A 6,443-nucleotide genomic window follows, 5' to 3' on the forward strand; every position below is an offset into this window, starting at 1 on the left:
GTCTTGAGTGTGGGTCTTTCCTTTGGGGAGTGGGTGAAGTTTGATCCAGGACACTGGCTTCCTCTGAAGACTATTGATTCATGGACAAGTCACGCCGATCTGACAGTCTAATTCTCGGGGGTGAGGTGCTGGTTCTGGGTCTGTTTTCAAAACTAGATCTGCAACCCGGTGGGCACATCTTGGGCTTCTGGAGAGCAGGAGGCGTGAACTAAATGAGCCTCGCTGGCTCCCATCCCTACTGATTGTTGCCTTCCTTTGGCCGCCCATTTGCTTACCTGCTTGGAAGTCAGCCACTGGCCTTACCTATGGCCCCAGAGGCAAGAGAGGAGAGCAGGTCTGTCACTCTTAAACCTCCAGTCATGCCCTGGGTGGCACAGGGAAGCTCCCACTGCCCCTGTGGGTAAGTGCCTCTCTCAACAGCTGTCAGATTTCCACTGTGCTGTCGAGCTTGGCATTGATTCACTCAGTCAATACAGCTTTTCCATGGTCTTAGGGTCTGGTCCAGAGGAGCCACAGAGGCCCCACGATGCCCAAGAGAGATGATGACTCCTAGGGCGTCAGCATTTTTACCCCATGTTGCAGATGAGAAAATGGGGGAACTGGCTACCTACCATAGGAAGAGCAAAAGTCACTCCCCATTTCTGGATGCAGAGGTTGTACCCCAGAGGCTCCAGCTGTTGGCAGGAGAGATGGGGTGCTTGTCAGCTCCTGTTGGAAGTTGAGAGAAAGGGCGGTGCTGTGGCTGGGGTCTGAAATGTTCTCCATAGGCTCCCTTGGTCCCCAGCTGTTTGGGAACTATGGAACCTTAGGGAGTCAGAGCCTTGGGGAGAGGAGGTATGTCACTGGGGGTAGATTTGAGGTTTTATGGCCTCAGCCTCTCTCTTTTTTTTTCTCTCTCTCTCTCTGCTTCTGACTGACAATACAATATGAAGGGTCAGCTTGTGTTCCGGCTGCCACACCTTCCTTGCCATGACGGACCACATGCCCTACAACTGTGAACCCAAATTAATTCTTCCTCCGTGAAGTTACTTTTGTCTGGTTATTTTATCTCAGCCACCAAAATGAAGCCAACACAGAGTGAGAGGCACATGTGCCCGCCTCATTCCCTGCCCTCCTCAGTCTCTCTGCCATGCTCTTTATGGCCTGATTTGTCTCTCCAGAGAGTCGCTGCAGTCTGCTGTAGTCTCGGAGGCTTTGGACCATCCCACAGACCTCAGCTCTCTCTTGGCCCCTTGAGGGAGGCAGAGGGCCCCTGCTTCTCTGCTGGTTCATCTTGACAGTGCACAGAAGGGAGGCTCTGGGCCACCCCTAAAGAATCTTCTGTCCCAAGGATTCCTTTTGGTCCCTACTAATAACACTATGACAAAAAAGGGAAAACTGGCTGAGTCTGGAGACACTGCAGGTTTACCTGCCTTTCTTGGGGAGAGTGAAGCAGCGGGGAGAGCTCAAAGTAACCTTTTGCAGGAACCCAGCCAGCTAGAGATGAGTTGGAAAGTCTCCCAAGGGGCTCTGTCATCCAACAACACTCCTGAAGAAACATGGAGAACCCACATCCCCTCCCTGCATGTACTGCACAGTGCCACATCGACTTTGTGATTTTTTACGACGAAACAAATGACCTGCCCCTGAGCATCATCACATCCACTAACAGGCAAGGAAACTAAAGAAGCCAGGAGTTCATGGGAACCCCAAATCCTGTTGAGGGCACCCCAAGACTGCCTTTACAATGGAAGAAATGTGTTCACTCTCAAAGATTACTTCCTGCTCAAGACTCTGGTCTTAAAAAACCTTCAGTAGCACACCTTAGGAGACGGGAGGAGTCAAAATAACAGTGTTCTTCTAGATTTATGACTTGCCAGGCAGCGGTGGCGCATGCCTCTAAACAGAGCACTAGTGAGTCAGAGGCAGGCAGATCTCTGTGAGTTCAAGGCCGCCTGGCTTACAGAACTAGTTACAGGACAGGCTCCAAAGCTACAGAGAAATCCTATTTTGAAAAACCAAATAAACAAAAAGAAACACTGACCAGTACTGGAGTCACGTAGAGAATCTTTCATCCCTATGTAGACAGAGACTGCGCTTTTGTTTCCTGGCCACCCAGGTCCGAATGATCACGCAAAAGCTACATTAATTCAACACTGTTTGGCTCAGGCATATTCCTAGCTAGCTCTTACATCTTAAATTTACCCATTTCTATTAATCTGTGTATCGCCAAGAGACTGTAGGTAGGGTTCTGGTATCTTTCTCCTTCAGCAGCTACATGGCATCTCTTTGACCCCCACCCATTTTCTGTATATCTTCGATCAGATTTCCAGCCTGGCTTTACTCTGCTAAGCCACTGGACAAAACACCTTTTTTCATCAACTAATAAAAGCAACACATACACAGAAAAACATCCCACATCATTCCTAGAAATGGGGCACAGTGAGAAAGGTGGCTATTGGTTGACCATCAGGAAAAGCCATGCTGACCTGGTGTGAGATGTTGCAGAGAAGCCCTACTCCAAGTCAGGTCTTTATAGCCAGCTACTGCCTTGCTGCTATCTGTTGAAAGTCATCTCAGACACATAAGCACACACACATCACACATACACAAATACAAACATGCATGCATGCACATATGTGCATATGCATACACACCAACACACCCACGAGCACATATGTACACATGCACATACATGCATGCACACATGGACACGCATACATGCATATGCACACATATCCACCCATCCACCCACATCCACACATATTCATGCAACCCAGTAGGCAGAACAACCTGTTGTAGCATCTGAACAGCTCCAGGGAGCAGCAGTCCTCAGGTACAGAGCCCAGTCCTTCACTGGGCTGTTTCATGGTTTCTCAGGAGTTTTCCAGTTATTGATTGTGGAGCCTATGTTCTCAGCCCCAAGACAACACACACCAGTGTGTATGTGGTCTGGAGGGTAAGCTCACACAGCTCCTGAAGGCAATAACAGTGGACAGACAAGGAGGGGATGGTCACATGCCTTGGCCCGTGTGGCTGGAAAGGGCTGCTCAAGAAGACCAAGTATTTCTTGTTCTTTCCAACTAGATAAAGCACTTCTTGAGCACCTACTGTATACCACTTCTGGATCAGGCCTGAGGAAGCCTTAGAGAGATGGCTTAGGTAGCCTGCTGGAGGCCTTGGCAGTCCAGTGTGTGGAGGAACTGCCTTGACACATAGTAAATCTTCAGGATTGATATTCCAGTCTAGCTGCACCCAGCTCTCAGCTCTGTCACTCCACAAGACAGTGAGATCTATCTCAGGAATGACCGGGAGACTCATTAGACCGTGGAGACGAAGATCTATCCTAGAGCGGGCCTTAGAAGAAGCAACACACACCTTCCAAAGCCCCCATGTCAGGCATGCAGGAGCCAAGGCCTCTTGGCACCCCGGGCTTGTTAATTGAATAAATATTCATCTGTGTGGAGTGCCCAAGTATGTGGTTTCCATGGATACCCCTCCTAATGGCTTAATGAGACAAGGGCGCAAGCTCTCCAAAGCTAGAGCAATGCAAGGGCCAATGGGGAAACATCAGAGGCAGAATACCTGAATCCTGGATGCAAGCTGAGCGGACAGACAGAGGCAGCTCTTTCCCAGCGAGGCTGCAGGAAGAAACCTATCCCCAAGGCCACGCATCTTTTGGATCTGCTGCCTGCATTGTAGACATGTCTGCCCTGCCTCTCTTCTGTCACCTGTGCCCCCAGAGCCACATGTCCTCTCAATGTAATATCTGCCTGCACGACCTAACTTCACAATGCACTATGACCCCTTATGTGACCTTTTTTCCTGCATGGGCCCTTGCTCTCAGCCTAGATGCCCTCTGCCTCTGCCCAGCCCCCACCTGACCCCAGCAAGAGCCTCAGGGCTGTGATGTTCAGGGGCAACCACAGTGAGCCATTATAACAGGGAGTCAGGAATCTGGGAGGCGACAGCTCTCAGCTGTTCCAGTCACTGAACCTAATCCACAAGCCTATCATCTAGGCCAGGGGCAGTGGCATGACCATGCCTGCCACCTTCTAAGCCTCACCTGAGGGCTCCTCGTTGTCAGAGGCGAAGGAGGGCAAGGGGAGAGGGGGTCCAGGCTGTTCACAGACTATCAGGACTGGGACCACAGGGCCCAGGGTTGCCACCTGACAGTGACTTATTAGTGGCCTCCCTGGACTCCTGATATGTTGTCTGAGGCTCTTTCAGAATTGGATACAGCTTGTACTTGACCCAGAGCCCAACACAGTTGGGCGGACCCTGCGGGCAGCTGACTGCCTGGGACAGTTAATTATGGCTGGTTGTGAATGCAAAGATTGCTGCACAGAGGTGCACAGAGGCAATGACCTCCCCGATGATCTCCAGAAGGCCTGTCTCCCTGTGCGTGCCCCAGTATGTATTCATACTGCCATTGTCATTGTCTGTGCACCGGCTGGTTATTAATAAATAGTTCATGGCTGGGGGCACTCTCTGACAGCGTCCATCACTGAATGTGGGCTACAACTGAAACTGTTGGAGGCCATGAGTATGGGGTGTAGATGACCAGAACCCAGTCCCTCTGTGACAGTCACCTTCACACAGACATAGCCCAGCTGGACAAAGCCCATAGCTAGATTCCCACAGCCAGGTATACGAGCTAGACTCTGAGTGGGAGCCAGGCTCAACTGTTTCCATGTATACAGAGGCATCAGGGTGCGAAGCTAATGCCCATGCCACCCACTGCAGGACCTTGCCAAATCTCAGGCAGCCTGAGGAGCCATGAGGCAGCCAGCTCCACCAGGAGGTACTGAAGGGTTCTCTATGGCTGTCTAGTCCGAGAGTGGGAGGACACAGGCTGGGGAAATGACTGTGGGAAGGGTAGTGAGCTCAGAGTTGTGGCGGTGGGAGGCACAAGGGCATGAAGACAGAGCAATACAGTTAGAAATCTATTAGGGCCCAAAGCAAGGCCAAGAGGGCTGAGGTAGCACGGGCACCAAGTCCTGCTATAGGGGAGTACTGGACACCTAGTGGATGTCTACCTGGAGGGACAACAGGGTGCAAAGCCCTCTGGGAAAGTCTGCAACAACTCAGCACAGCTTCCATGGCCAGGCCTCTTCTGAAGGCCAGGGTGGGACGACACCTATGGCTCCCCAGAACACAATGGGGTCCGTCTGTCCCCCATATCCAGGTGGTACCCTGGAAATTTGCCTTTTTCTGGACACCAATTGCCCTTGCACCCACATTGTTAGGACATGGGGAATATCCAACACTCAAACCTAGAGGTTCCCTTCGTACCAAAGGGTCCTGGCGCTGAAGGGCAGAGCTGATCAAACTTCAAGGCTACACAGACTTTCTGTGAGTATGGGCTGGCCTGACACAGAGAACCTCCTGGGTAACAAGAATGACGCATTGTTAGGATCTATGCATTTTTCCCCCGCGGTAATTGAAACAATATCTACAATGAGACATCTAATTACATTCTCCCCTAGAAATCTAACTATAACATGTCCTGCCGATACAAACCCTTTGTTCAAGTCAAACACGGCTCCCAGGGCATGATGGTGAGAGGGGCTTTGGATTTTAAATAGTTTCTCTAAGTATAATCCCAGCACCTGACATGCCTGTTAAAGCCTTTGTTCACTCCCCAAGGTATCTTCGTGTGGCTGTGTTCCTGCATAACAATTCCTTATGATTCAAGCTCATCTAAAGACTTGCTGCTTAGCCCTTCCCAAGCCCAGAGGACCTTAGCAGGCATTAGAACCAGGCTACTCATGTATCAGCTGAACAAACAGTCTCAGGATATGGCAAAGAAGCAAGGGTCACAGAATTTCCAATCTGTTAAGATCTGAGCTCCTGTACTTGGGTAGGGACAAACGGAGGTGTTCATTGTTGACCAGTCTAGGTCCGAACCTGGTGGCCCTATCTATCATCAGCCCCCCCAACGGTGACCCCACTGCAGCTCTAGCCCTTCTCTAAGCAGAAGCTCCAGGGCTCTGCAGGCACTAGCTAACACCTCCCCATTTCTGCAGGCCTTGGGAACGCTCTGTGCACTGCTCCTTCTGGATCCTCCATGGCTGCCACACAGCGCAGCATTCCTGGAGTTCCCAAGGGAATGGCTACATCCAGCAGAGATGGCTGGGCTGGGCTCACCCACACTTGAGCATAGAGACTCCTGGACCACAGTCCTCAAAGCCAGAAGTCTAAAGCCAGGGTCTATGAAGGGTCGCACTACCCCATAGGCTCTAGGAACCCCTTTGGCCTCTCCCAGCTCTCAGTGACCAGACATTCCTGGGCTGGGGTCAGACATTCCACATCCCCTTTTCCCATGTGGTCCCTCTCCTGTGCTCTCTCCTTTTACCTAGTAAGGATACTAGTCACATGGAATGGGGATCACATGACCTTTAGCATGACCACATCCCAAAAGACCCTACTTTCCAAAACATATGCAAGAAAGTAAGGATCTC

This window comes from Microtus ochrogaster, unplaced genomic scaffold (assembly GCF_000317375.1).
Source record: "Microtus ochrogaster isolate Prairie Vole_2 unplaced genomic scaffold, MicOch1.0 UNK5, whole genome shotgun sequence".
In the NCBI taxonomy this organism is placed as follows: Eukaryota; Metazoa; Chordata; class Mammalia; order Rodentia; family Cricetidae; genus Microtus; species Microtus ochrogaster.